Source organism: Eurosta solidaginis, chromosome 5 (assembly GCF_040869045.1).
Source record: "Eurosta solidaginis isolate ZX-2024a chromosome 5, ASM4086904v1, whole genome shotgun sequence".
NCBI classification, from domain to species: domain Eukaryota; kingdom Metazoa; phylum Arthropoda; class Insecta; order Diptera; family Tephritidae; genus Eurosta; species Eurosta solidaginis.
In genome coordinates, this window is record NC_090323.1 from 6,979,880 (window position 1) to 6,993,686 (window position 13,807).

Sequence of the window (13,807 nt, forward strand, 5' to 3'; positions counted from 1 at the left end):
ATCTATTTTATATTAGGTACATATGTATATAACATAATATATTTTCAAAGCTAACATGTGCTCAATATCAATTTGATGGCGCTAGCATCCACATTCTGACCGCCACACTTTCGCTGCCATTGCCAATCCAACGCCTGTTTATTGACTTAATTCTACATATTTTTGATTTTTATTTAGTGCGACTTTTTTGATATTCAGTTGAGCACCAATGAATTGTTTACCTTGGCAATTGCAAGATTTTACTACCTAATCGTGTCTGTTTTATAATGATTTTCTTTATTTCCTCACCTCTACATTTTTTTTATCAATAGCGCAGCGTCTTTGCTATTCATTGGGGCAACGTCAAACGGCATCAGCGCGATAAATTTTCAAGTTTTATTAGCTTCCCAGGTGTTGGCAAATTATCACATGCAGAAATTGTAAAATATCATTTAAATAAACAAAAAACTAATATAAAACTAAATTATAAAAAAAAAACAAGTATACACACATATATATCCACTCTTCATTTATTCTCACAGGGTAGATATTGTTCTCGCTACCGCAAAAAACGTTGCATCAATATATCATGAGCGCGCTACGCTTATCATATCCCATATGGTCTAGTGGCTAGGATATCTGGCTTTCACCCAGAAGGCCCGGGTTCGATTCCCGGTATGGGAAGTTGTTTTTTATTTTTATTCTTTTGGCAATTTTTGAATAATTGCTAAAAAACAAGCTTTGATTAAAATAAACGCATTTATTTCAGCTGTGTTACCTCCTTTATGCATATTAACAATGAATACTTATTTGTAAAGCCTTATGAGCTAGGAGAGAATTGTGTGCTCAAGTAAGTGACGCAAAATAGTTAATATGCATTTCAACTCCGCTGGCGATGACAAAGTTAGAAAGTTTTCACTATGGAGCTTATAAAATATTAATTTTAAAATTTTTTAAGGATTTTGAAATTAAATAAATTTTTAAGGAAGCTCCAAGCAAAAGAACATAACTACTACGTTGTAAGGTAAATTTAAAAAATTCTCAGCCACTTAATTGTTTCTTTAATGTCAATGTTATGTAAATAGTTCAATTACTTTTCTAAAGGAACCTGAACTCGGAATCTAAAACTTGCAAAACCAGAGATGCCCTTTAGAGCTTAGGACATTTATGCATCATTTATACTATATATTCGTATTTATACATGCGTTTATCTGCGGCAGAGCAAGTAGTGAATAATTTTTCGGCAGTACTGCAGGCAGTAAACATCTCATGCCTTTCTTCTGTGCTCAAATTGTTCTAACCATTCTCCTTACACAAACATATTGCTGCTGTATTCGAAGCTCTACTGGTTTTTTACATCACTGGCATGGGTGACTTTTACCGTTCTTTTCTCCATTCGTATAGCATAACCCAGCCAGCGCAACCTTTGGGTTTTTATTTCCAATATGTCATATATCATAGAATTTCCTGCTACTCCGCTGTCATGACGGGAAGGACATTTACTCTCGTAGAGCAGGTGTAAAAACAGCTATGGAATCGTAACATACGATCACGGAGCGAAAACCGTTTTCACACAAGCGGTAAAAATAAGCCTGTCCAATTATTTGAAAAAAGAATAATATATTATGAACTTAGTGAGAACGCGGTGTCCTTAGTTCAGATATTTCATTAATACAATGCACCATTTCGGAGCTATAGTGATTTGGAAAGCGGCATTCGATCACGGATCGTATGTAACAATTCGGCCACGGATTGGCGAAGTGATTCGATTGAAGATTCCAGCTATCCTACAGCTCAATATTAAATCTTCTTCGGTACTTGCGTTCGCCAATGTCGAATGTGGGGTCAAATACCGCAATCTGTATTTAAGTCGACAAGCACAGCCTTTATATTTAAGTGGAGACAGTGCTCAGTGCTAAGTGCATTCCAGGCCCTTGTTAATATATTTAGTTATTTAGGAATTTGACATTTCTCGATATATCGACCATAAGGCATCCTGCGATTTACAACGAGATTGACTGAATTTTGTGTGCGTTAGTGCAGTCGGGTGCCTTCGTGACACACGTATTTGTTGTCGGCTACACGTTGATGAAAATCAAAAATTTTTGATTTTTTCATTTGACGCTTGCTTATTTGATAGTCGCGGGGTGTGATTGACAAAACAGCAGTGTTGTATTTAGTTTGTGTCGACATTCAAAATGAACAAGTGCGCGGAATAAAAGCAATTCATATTAAAACTTTTTGAAAATTATCAATGTTTACCAGCTTTATGGAATGTAAAGCTTTTATTATTATTTAATAAATTTTGTTTTATTTAATAAAACTGCTGTAGTTGCAAGTAAAAAAAAATCATCATCCGATGACGACATATTCACGGCCGAACGCTACAGTTTCTCAATGCAAATGTTGATTGATGGCTTTTTATTTGATAGTCGCGGGGCAAGCGTCAAATACCCGAACCGCACATATACAAAAATTCAGTCAATATTGTTGTAAATCGCAGGAGGCCTATACCATTGTGAATGATAACTAAGTGTGATATCTTCTGCATAGAGGTCAAAATTCCATAGTGATTGGATCACCTGATTTGTATTTGACTATCGCTGTCTCATTCTGTATCTCTTTCTATCACCCGCTGAAGATAAGCGCCGCCATATTGAACACCCTGTCAAAACGCTAAACAGTAGCCATATTGAACATCCTGTCAGGCATTTGACAGATAAGATATCACACTTCGTTATCATTCACAATGGCCTTTACATTCGTACGTATGCATGTTTGACAGTGCTTGATTACGAATCTGCTTATATATGTCAGCACTTAAGTATATTTCACACATTTAAATGGTCTTATATGCCTGTCCGAGTATATCAACCACTGGGACAGAGACACAACCACAATGCACATCTGTGTAAATCAATAGCGGACCATTAGCTATAGACTTTATTTAATATAGCATTCTGATGGCATGCAGAGCTGAAGTCTATTGGCCTAGCGGAAATTTTTCGTTACTTGAAGGTATAAAACGGCAGTTGACAGTTAAAAGCAGATCACTCGCAATCCAAATATTAACATGCAGTTGTATCGTTTTTTCGATACATCAGATCTTGAATACTCTTATTATTTAATGGTTTATAAAAATTTTAGGGCTTAAAATTTTAATTTAAATATATGTATATATCCGTCTTTATAAGTGTACATTAGGGTTGGCCAAGATTTTAATTTTTTGATATAATGAAAATACTGCTCAGGACATGCAAAAAGGTAGCCTGAAAAAATTTTTAGATCTTAATTTGTATGCTTAGAATTGCCTCACTGAAGCGACTAAAGTTTTGCCATAGACATCGTATGGGCAATTTCTTAAAGAAAATTGAACGATTTACAAAGAAGGTCTAAGAAGATGTTTTCTAAGTTGTCTTGTTTTGTAGTTATTCGAGGTTGATGCTCAATTTCAAATTGTATGTGGTTCCCCATAAGATTTGTATGGGAAGTCAAAAGTCGGGATGAGGCACTTTTAAAAATCAAAACAAAGAGTTTAAAATTTCACATGCTATCTTTTTCGTTGACTTGCGCAATATTTTCATTATACCAAAAGTAACAAAACAAATTTTTGGCTCACCCTATTGAGTTTTTGTTATCTTTTATGTAATGCAATAAAACTTTTACAGCCAATTAATTTTTATTCGCATTAATATTTATCGTAATAATGTTCATGGTTGCATATGCGTAGCATTTTGTTTTGTTGCGAAATAAAATGAAGCCAACTTTTTAATTAATTTAATGCATCATGCCACGCCCGACAACTTTGGTTTCCACTTTTACCCGTTTGTTATTTAAAGATTTTATAAAGGGTGATTCAATATTATAACAAAGTGATTTTCGCAACTCATTTTAATTGATAGCCGTTTGGTAGCTAAATGCGTGAATACTGCTCTGGAAATATGCTCTCATAGGTTGTATATTTTTAAGGTCTAAATGCTCGAAATGCTATAGATCATAGTTTTCAGAAAAACTTCTTCCCCCGCACTTCCATTTAAAAAAAAAATTCTCGTGTGAACCTTTACGTCTTACTCTCGATTTAGAGAGATTGAGCCTTGACAAACCGTGGGCCTCGGCTTTAAATTCAAAAAAAAAAAAACCAAATGAACACTGCACATTTTGAAATACCCTTTGTTTGTGTGACTTTTCAAGTGTAATTAAATATGTCACAACGTAATAATCACAGACAGCAGCTGCTCAAACTAGTACTCGTATCGCTGATGATGACTATGATGATATTGCGTTTATTTAACTACATATTATAAGTAGGTAAGTTCACATGCATACTTATACACATACAAACATACATGCATACATGCACATAGACCTTCGACTATTTATGCACGTAGTACACCTGCCTTCGTTTATTTCATGGCAAGTTTAACAAGCAAACTTTTCATTTACTACTATCTCTACGAAGTTACTTTGGTAGATACTTTGGCACTGACAAGCAACTGACGAGAACTTTTACATTGAGTCAAATTTCCGTTCAAACAAAGCGCCAGATGATCCACTGCAAAAGCACAAATGGTTCGAAATTAAGTTGTAAGGATGGAGGGGGATGTGAGCAAAAAGGATTGCACAAACACAATGCGAGCGCGTTTAAGCTGTATAAAGTTAGCAAAGGGTTAAATTTGAAACTTTGATTTGCCATTACATTGCTTTTAGTATAAATTTTGTGAATAGTGATATCCTGTGTGCTGTTCATTAGTTGGAAAATCAAAGCAGTGTGAGATGGGCTATCTTTTCTGCGGATGCTTTGAAGAGCTTTTGTTTGTTTTTTGCTTTCCTTTTTTTAATAAAGTAAAACAAAACCATTTTAGCAGATAAATATAATTAATGAAATTGAAGAACTATGTTTACATTAAATTTGAGTAAATTTTTTGTTTGATTAGTAAACTAATGAATTTTTCCAACATCGCTGATTGATTTATCTAAACGGCATCTCCTTGTACAAAAGTCAAATCTTAAATGGAATCTCAAAGAAAACAAGAATGATTGATGTGCCAGCTTTTATTATTACGAACCAGTAAATTTATGTCTTGAACCTTTTGATCTTAAAGTAGCTAACTCGATTTAAGGAAACTGCAAATAATCAGCATAAAATTGTTAGAACTTCGAAGTAATAGGGGCCCGTCATGGGTTGTCCTTGCTAACTACTTGCTCGAAGATGCTGAACTAGAGACTACCTAATGGTGCGCTACACTGGCGATAAGTTACTCATAACACCCGACTCAAGAGACTATTAATAATTTTTTCTCAGTAATACCATTAGAGTAAGTTAGGGTATTGTGATATAGGTTGGTAAAGAGATATACCCGCGTGTTTTCTAAACTATGCACATCTGTACAAGATTCTCTTCGGTAACAGAATAGTAACGGTTAAAAACCGTTACTGCAAAGCAATGGCTGGCATTGATCGCGTAGATTGCTATCACTGTGCTAAAATATTTTATCGCGTGTAGACGTCAACAATTTTACGTGCGCTTCAAAAAGGGATATTTCCAAAGTTTGCAAAAATTTTCCACTTTTTATATTTTATTTTGCTTTCTTGTGGATATATTCAACAATACTTAAGGTAATTACTTGTAATTTATTAATAATGTTCTGTGAAAAAATTTTCGTTCTTGAAAGCTCTAGTTTGGTTAATGTGATATAGTAAAAGTTGTTTAATGTGATATGTATATCACATTTTACACACATTATATTACATTAAACAAATAAAGGAACCTATTTATAAAAGTAAAAGGCAGATCCAATTATACCCGCAGGCCATGCCAAAAAAGGGAATGCAGTAAACATGAGGCGAAACTGTTAGAGGCGAAAAGATGGGAATATTGTTGGCATCGAAAACATACGGTGTTTCATTTGCAACTTTGCAAAGAGCTGCGCGTAGTACTAAAGAAATCAATGATATACTAGCCACGCCATTGGGTCGAAGACCAGTTTTTACGAAAGACAGGGAATTGGAACTGGCAAGGTATTTAAAAGATATGGAGGCAAAATTTTGGGGACTCACTTCTCGTGATGTCCGCTCGCTTGCATTTCAAATTGCAAAGCGGAACAATATTGAGAACACATTTTCTGTAATGAAAGAATATGCTGGAAGGGATTGGTTGCGCGCATTTCTACGCAGGCATAAGACTGAAATAAGCCTTCGCGGTGCTACCGGGACTTCATTGAATAGAATAAAAGGACAGGAGTACGAAAACTATAGCTTCAGCCCGACTAGGATTTGGAACGTTGATGAGACAGGAGTGTCTATCGTTCAAAGCAAGCAGCCAAAAATTTTAGCTGCCAAAGGCAAAAGATTAATTGGATGCATCACATCATCAGAAAGAGGATCTCTCATAAAGGTTGTTAGCTGCATGAGTGCTGGTGGTGCTTTCGTTCCACCCTTTTTCATATTTCCAAGGAAAAAACCCTCTCCACTTTTGATGAAACATGCTCCTCCTGGCTCCGATTCAGCTTGTCACATATCTGGATGGATACAAGTTCCCATATTTACAATGTGGTTTGATCATTTTATGCGGTTCGCACATCCTTCAAAGGAGGACCCAGTTCTGCTCATTTCAGATGGTCACTACAGCCATACAAGAAATATTGAAGTTCTTGATAAAGCTCGTGAAAATGACGTTGTTATAATATCATTGCCACCACATTGTACCCACAAAATGCAACCTTTGGACAAAACATTTATGGGTCCTCTGAAGACATACTACAATGAAGAAATAAGACGATTTATGCGTAAAGAAGGTCGAAAAGTGACTCAGTTCGATGTTATAGAACTTTTTGCTAAAGCTTATGTTAAAGTTCAAAATGCACAGATAGCGATTAATGGATTCAAATGCACTGGTATTTATCCGTTTGATGAGAACAAGTTTCAAGAAAGCGATTTTATCCTTCAAAGCCAAGAAAATGTCTTTGAAAACGCACAACTCAGAGACGAAAGCGTATCAGACGAACCAATGGCTAGCACGAGTATAGCAGCCTTGAGGAATTCCATCACACCATGGGAGATTTCTCCGCCAACTAAGCTAAAACAGACAACTAGCTCTAGAGGTAGACGTTCAGAAGCAACAGTACTAACAACATCTCCGTAGAAGGCATCTTTGGCAGCAAACATCAAAAATTTTGAAAACCGAAAAGAAAAACATCGATCAAGCGAGATATCGAAACCCCGTAAAACTGCAAAAGTACCAAGGACTAAGCAAGCTAGGAAAAGCTCATCAAGCGAGTCGGAAAAAAGTTTGCTTCTGCCAAGTTCAGATGAAGAATGTTGGGCCGAAACACCACCTTCTAAGGATACGCTGTGCGCTTTTTGCAACAAATCATTTGGGGCAGGTGAGGAAACAAAAACTTGGATACCATGTTTGCAATGCGACTTAGTTTGGGCACATAGCAAATGCCTGCCTAAAAGTCAAGCAATATTTGTTTGCGAGTCTTGTGACTAAATTTGTAAACCAACTACTATATTTATGCATTTTATGGCATGTTTATTTATTTATGCTGTAAGAGTATATGTTTTGTTTGTTTTTTACTGAATTATTTTTGAAAAAATATTAAATGTGTTTTTGTTTTAAATAAATGAGCTAGACAGCAATCATTCCATTGATGTAACCTATCATTTTAAACATTTAAAAGTTATTTTTCTCTACGCAGAGCTTGTGGGTAATGTGGTATGGTATATCACATTACCTCATATAGTATATCACATTACCCCCCCATCTTGACAAAACGACTTTTTTGACTTTTAATGGTTTTATAAAAATATCTTCCGAAATACTTAATATAATGTATTGCATAATGCTTGAATTTATTGAATTTCATGATTTTTTATCAGGTCGCTCCATGAAATGTTGAGTAGTAGTCAAAGAAAGTATACCCATATCACAATACCCCAACTTACTCTATATTGTATTATTATTGAAATTTCAGTTGAACAGCTTTTAAACCAAGGCTCCCTTAATTCAATATTTTAGACCAACTCTGGTCTATATATGATCAGTTCACGTAGTTTAACTCGGCTATCAATACAAAAGGTCAGAATCCAAGCAATAATAATGCATAAAATTTAAAGAAATTGAAACTAAAAAAAACCTATCAAATAAAGTAGAAAAGAAATCGCACACAGCGATTGAAATCAAATGATGCATTTGAATTGTACAAAGAATATATAAAGTTAAAATGACAGCTCCACACTTAAGGTCATGCTTTAACTGCGAAAGGGAGCAAAAAAAACTTTCCAAAAAGAACAAGAGTTCAAAGTGATTTATATTTAAACACATTCGCGTGCTTTTATATATTAATGGAGGTTCATAGTATCTAATGGTACTACTCTTTACCGCCGATTTTTGTATATGATCAAATTACATACATCAGTATTTATATTGCACACATATACGAACTGTTTCGATGCATTATTTAGTATGCCAAGTGAGCTCAAAAATACGTCAGTCGCACGTCACTGCCTCAAAGTTTAATCGTTTAGACAAGCAATCAAGACGCGACTATTATTTCGGCGCCCCGTGCATCATACGCCAAGTTAGTACGCGCATTTCGAATTTTGATATTACACGAGCTGCATATAAAATAGTTCAAAGTGATTGTTTAAATTTGTGACATTATTTTTTAGTAATTTATTGCACAATCAAAATATTGTTTTGTGTTTGAAATTTTAATTAAGCTAAATCAAATTTTATCAGTAGCAGACAAATAAAAAAAACACGTTTCTTCAGAAATTACAAAACTTAGAAGTGAGTCGGACAGTAATAGCTTTGACACAAATTAATTTTAAGGGTTTTTCTCCATCTACAGTTAGTCGCTTATCTCTAACTTCATGCTAGCTTAAGTAACAACTGTCAGTTAAATCTAAGGCAAAAGTGTAAACAAACGTCAGCTTGTTTGTTACTTCTCATCAGTGTTGCGAGGAAAAAAATTTCTTTGGGGCTAGAATCTAGAAAAAAAGGGCTGGAAAGAGCTAAATTTCTTCAAAGAAATCAAAACCCCGTTGCAAAAAGAGCTAAAATTATATATGTATATTTTTCAATGTAAGTTTTCACATTTATTTCAAATCAAACTTAAACAAAGTTATAAAAAAACACAGTAAACTCACAAAAAAAAAACATAAGGTACAATAGAGGTATGTGCATAAATAATACTGTGTTTATAGTTCATTTTATATTTTTTAACAACAAAAAAACGTTTTATTTTTTAACTTTTGTTTTGCCATTTGGCGGTAAGGTATCGTGCGATATTTAAGTTTATGTCGGGACGAGATATATATAAAGGGCCTTAGACTTCAAAATCTATGATTTGGTCCTCAGAAGATGAATTATTATTGTTTAAGCGACTTAAACTATGAACATTTTTCGTTCGTTTGTTTCAGTAGCCATTGAGTGTGCTTGTAATTCTCAACTGGTTAGTGAAATATTCTAAAGACATAGTTTGAGTTTTTTAATTAAAATCGAGGTTCTTCGGATGGTGTGCTAATACATCAGAGCCCAGTGCTTGCCTCCATATCACACTTTGAAGGGGTTCTTCAAATAGAAGATAAGGTGGCTCATTAGAGCTCATCAGAGTGCCCAACGCTCGCCCCAAATTAAATAAATAGAGGTTTTTCTTGTACAAAATGGGGTGCCAATACCTCAGAGCCGTCCCGTGCTCGCCTCCATATCACATTTTAAAGGGTTCTTCAAATAGAGGATGAGGTGGCTCAGTAGAGCGAAGCCTCAGAGCCCCCCAATTCTCGCCCCCACATTAAATAAATAAAAGGTGTACTGATGCTATGCATCCTCCCATGACTTAAATACACCAATAACACTAAAACTACCCAACTCAATAAATGGAATACATTAAATCAAAAACCCCATAAACTCAATACAGTCCATTAATAATAATAATTTATAAATTAAAAAAAAAAGGAATGCTTGGTGGGAGTTGAACCCGCAACCCCGGGCATTTGGTCGGGTACGTCAGCCACTGTGCCACGACTCATACGCTTACAAGCACATAAAATTACTCATTTATAACTCTTATTAAACTGCTCGCCCTCAATTGCCCAAAGCTTAGACAATTATTATTGCTATATTCATAAATATTTTTTGTGTTCATTAATTTTAAGAGATCGTTGTTCATTTCAAAGTCATGACAGCATTTATTCTGCCGCTTAAGACCACTTCGTATCGTCAGAAGCGAATTCAACATAACTAAATTCATTTTGTTTCTGTGTTTGCTTTTAATTAAACTAATGTTTGAAAACGTTCTTTCAACTTAAGCATTACTTATTGGCAGCAAAAGAATTGTAAGCACAAAATCGACAAGCTCTTGGAAAGGGTTTTCATTTAACGCATTCTTAAACTCTTTAACCTCAAACCAAATAACGAAACAAATAAAATAAAACTTCACACATAAAACACATTACAAATTTCACAATAAGTATTTCCGAAATAGATTTGGAGCCAAAAAGGGGCAAAAATTTTAAAAAGGACCAAAGAAAAGAGCTAGGAGCTAAACCGGAATTTTTGGGGCTAAACGCAAAAAAAGGGCTAGATCTAGCTCCAAAAGTAACAAAATTGCAACACTGGTTCTCGTGTATTGACAAAAGATTTGTGCACTTTTTTTACAAGATATTCGCACATGATTCAATCAGAAGAGGTTTGCTCGACAGACGAATTTTTTGACAATTGCAGCCATTTTGCTCCCAAATCGAATTGACATCCGTTAACTGTGTTGTTTCTTTGCAATTTTTCGAAAAATATTAGTAGTAGAAATAGGAAGCAATCAGTTTACAAATCCCCGATAAGTACTGGAGTGCATAATTCCTTAGAACATTTATTTTAATTTTATGATGAATTTATTAACTATGCCATGATCTATTAGTGTGGCTGAACATAGGTAATTTTTTGAAAAGTACGGACATCAAGGAATCGTGCACATATCGGAGTCGCCATAACGAAATGTACTCATTGAACATGTTAACTTATTCATTCCGTATGTTCGGAAAATTCGTCCCCATTTAAGAATTTGGGAAATCGGTTTATATTTGGAATATTATGTAGTATATACTTATTTGATATATTCGGACCCCGTGAGGTAGTATGAAAAGAACGTGTTCCAAATATTCTAAATTAACGGAAGACTTCCATGAATACTCAACGTAAAGAGCTTTCCGAAATTTCAGAGTAAAAAGGTGAATACTCCCTGTGTAGCAGGACCGCATAAACGCTGAACTCTTCTGTCAAAGTCAAGACCGGAATATAAAGTTCTAAGACAATAAGCCATTTTCTTTTACATTTTTTTTGGCAGACCATATCGGATGCCTTTTCAATATAGTCCTATCTCAAAACATTTTTCAAATCTTCCTATTTCATGATTTGTCACAAAAAGGCCCTATATTAGAATTAGATTGAAGAACGCCTCAGAATGCTTTTCATTAACTCCCCCTTATGTCAAAATGCATTGAACTTGTGCTCATATAGGGAGTTTTTGAAACAAATTGTGATAGTGTATTTTTGAATAAAATTCTAAACCAACATAGCTCTTTATAAATTCATGAAATATTTAGTAGAAAATGAATTATTTCCTCCAAAACCTGTTGCCATTTACAAATTTATTATCACTACTAATATACTACTAAAGATACTTTTCTACTACAATTTTTGCTAAAGGGGATTGAATTATTACCCGTTTTCCTTACTTCGTAAAAGCAACCCGTTCAGATTTTTCAATTTGGGAGTGTCAAAGCTCTGCCGTCATTGAAGAACAAACCTCTAGTAATTGAATCATGATATTCGCATTTATCAATTTAACTGGAAGTTAGTTACCCTGTGTTTTAACTTTCTACTTAACTAGAGATGGTGAATACGGCCCTAAACTAAATAACTCATTTGGAAAGCCGTGGTATAGATGTAGTGAGGTATATGTTTTTAAATTACTTAAAGCTGCAGACATTGGTGCTTTATCGGTAACCGTATCGGTAACCTTATAACAGCTGATTCGACCAACCTTATGAGAATCAATGCAATCGATTATTGGTGCCGCTAAGGTCGTAACCGTATCGTAGCCAACCAATTGGTTTTTGATTGACCGTCGTAAAGATAAACAGCTGATTACGTTAGGGATACGACTACAGCGATACGAAAAACGGCACCAATGACTACAGCTTAATTAAAGTCAGCGCCTGCCTCAGAACAACATACGACAGAACCGGTTTAGAGCGCGTTCAAAACGTCTGCAAAGGGCGGTCTATTATCATTTCGTTAAAAGCAATGCGAGAGGACAGAGTTAGAAAAAATATCATCTCTTAATGCTATAGTTTTCCGCTTGTTGGGAACTGGTGCAATTCGCTGTAGAGGTATTTTACTATCAAATAATGAAATGTAAGGTCAAAGGTTCGTAATCTTAGTAGATAAAATAAAAAGTTGACACACTTTAAAACATATGCTGCGTTTTCAAAAATCCCCCAAACGTATTTCTGTACTAAAAGCACATGTGCGCGAAGCCATGTTATCTTAAACAATCCCCGCGTGTATTTACTTATTTAACAATTTTGTGGAACATACCAGTAGTAAATAAAAAAAATAATATACACGCTGCAATAACTGCAAAACTATGTTGACCTAATACATCTCGGAACCTCAATCTGAGGCATATGTTCAAGACAGTAGAATTAAATTACTCGCATACATAGATCAATAGAAAGCTAAGTTAAAAATCTGATATGTTTACTCCATTAAATATTAGTTCAACTAGGCATCTAGTGATGGGTTGATAAAACTTAAAAATTCAATGACCGCACATGGAAAAGTGGATCAGTTTTTGTCCTTCTGAGCATTGTGATTTTTGAGTTGAACACTGCTTTTATGTACATATGTATGTATACCGCATACCTACAACGATACAACTCGGTTCTGAAAAATCAGGATTGTAAGAAAGTACCTGCATCCACAACAACTTGGTTCATATATATTACTCCGTTCTAAAAAGTTCTCGGTTCTAAAAAAAGTTTCCGGATCCGAAAAATACTCGGTTCTGAAAACGCACTGAAATCTTAGAAAAGTGATCTGTTCTTATATGAGTATGTTGCTCATTTGCTTCAACAGTATCATTACTCAAAAAACTTGATTTTTCAGTTAATAAAGAAATCACAATGGTTAAAAAATAAAACTAAAAGCTTTAAAAGGGTAAAATAAATATAGTTTGAAAATATTGTAACGAATTTACTGCAAATCCTCTTATTTGCAACCTTCTGCTAAGTTCGAATTACTAAACTGTTGAATAAATAACTACAATATTTTTATACTCAGTTAAGCAGAGCTCACAGAGTATATTAACCTTGATTGGATAACGGTTGGTTGTACAGGTATAAAGGAATGGAGATAGATATAGACTTCCATATATCAAAATCATCAGTATCGAAAAAAAATTTGATTAAGCCATGTCCGTCCGTCCGTCTGGCCGTTAACACGATAACTTGAGTAAATTTTGAAGTGTCTTATTGAAATTTGGTACGCAGGTTCCTGGGCACTCATCTCAGATCGCTGTTTAAAATAAACGATATCGGACTATAACCACGCCCACTTTTTCGATATCGAAAATTTCGAAAAACCGAAAAAATGCGATAATTCATTGCCAAATATGGATAGAGCGATGAAACTTAGTAGGTGGGTTGACCTTATGACGCAGAATAGAAAATTAGTATAATTTTGGACAATGGGCGTGGCACCGCCCACTTTTAAAAGAAGGTAATTTAAAAGTTTTGCAAGCTGCAATTTGGCAGCCATTGAAGA

At 34.8% G+C, this 13,807-nt stretch overlaps 1 non-coding gene across 1 annotated transcript; it reads left to right on the forward strand.

Moving 5' to 3' along the window:
- The first annotated feature begins 591 nt into the window (after positions 1-591).
- On the forward strand, positions 592-663 carry TRNAE-UUC (transfer RNA glutamic acid (anticodon UUC)). Its single transcript has one exon. It is a non-coding gene; the product is annotated as a tRNA-Glu (tRNA).
- The last annotated feature ends 13,144 nt before the right edge of the window (positions 664-13,807 follow it).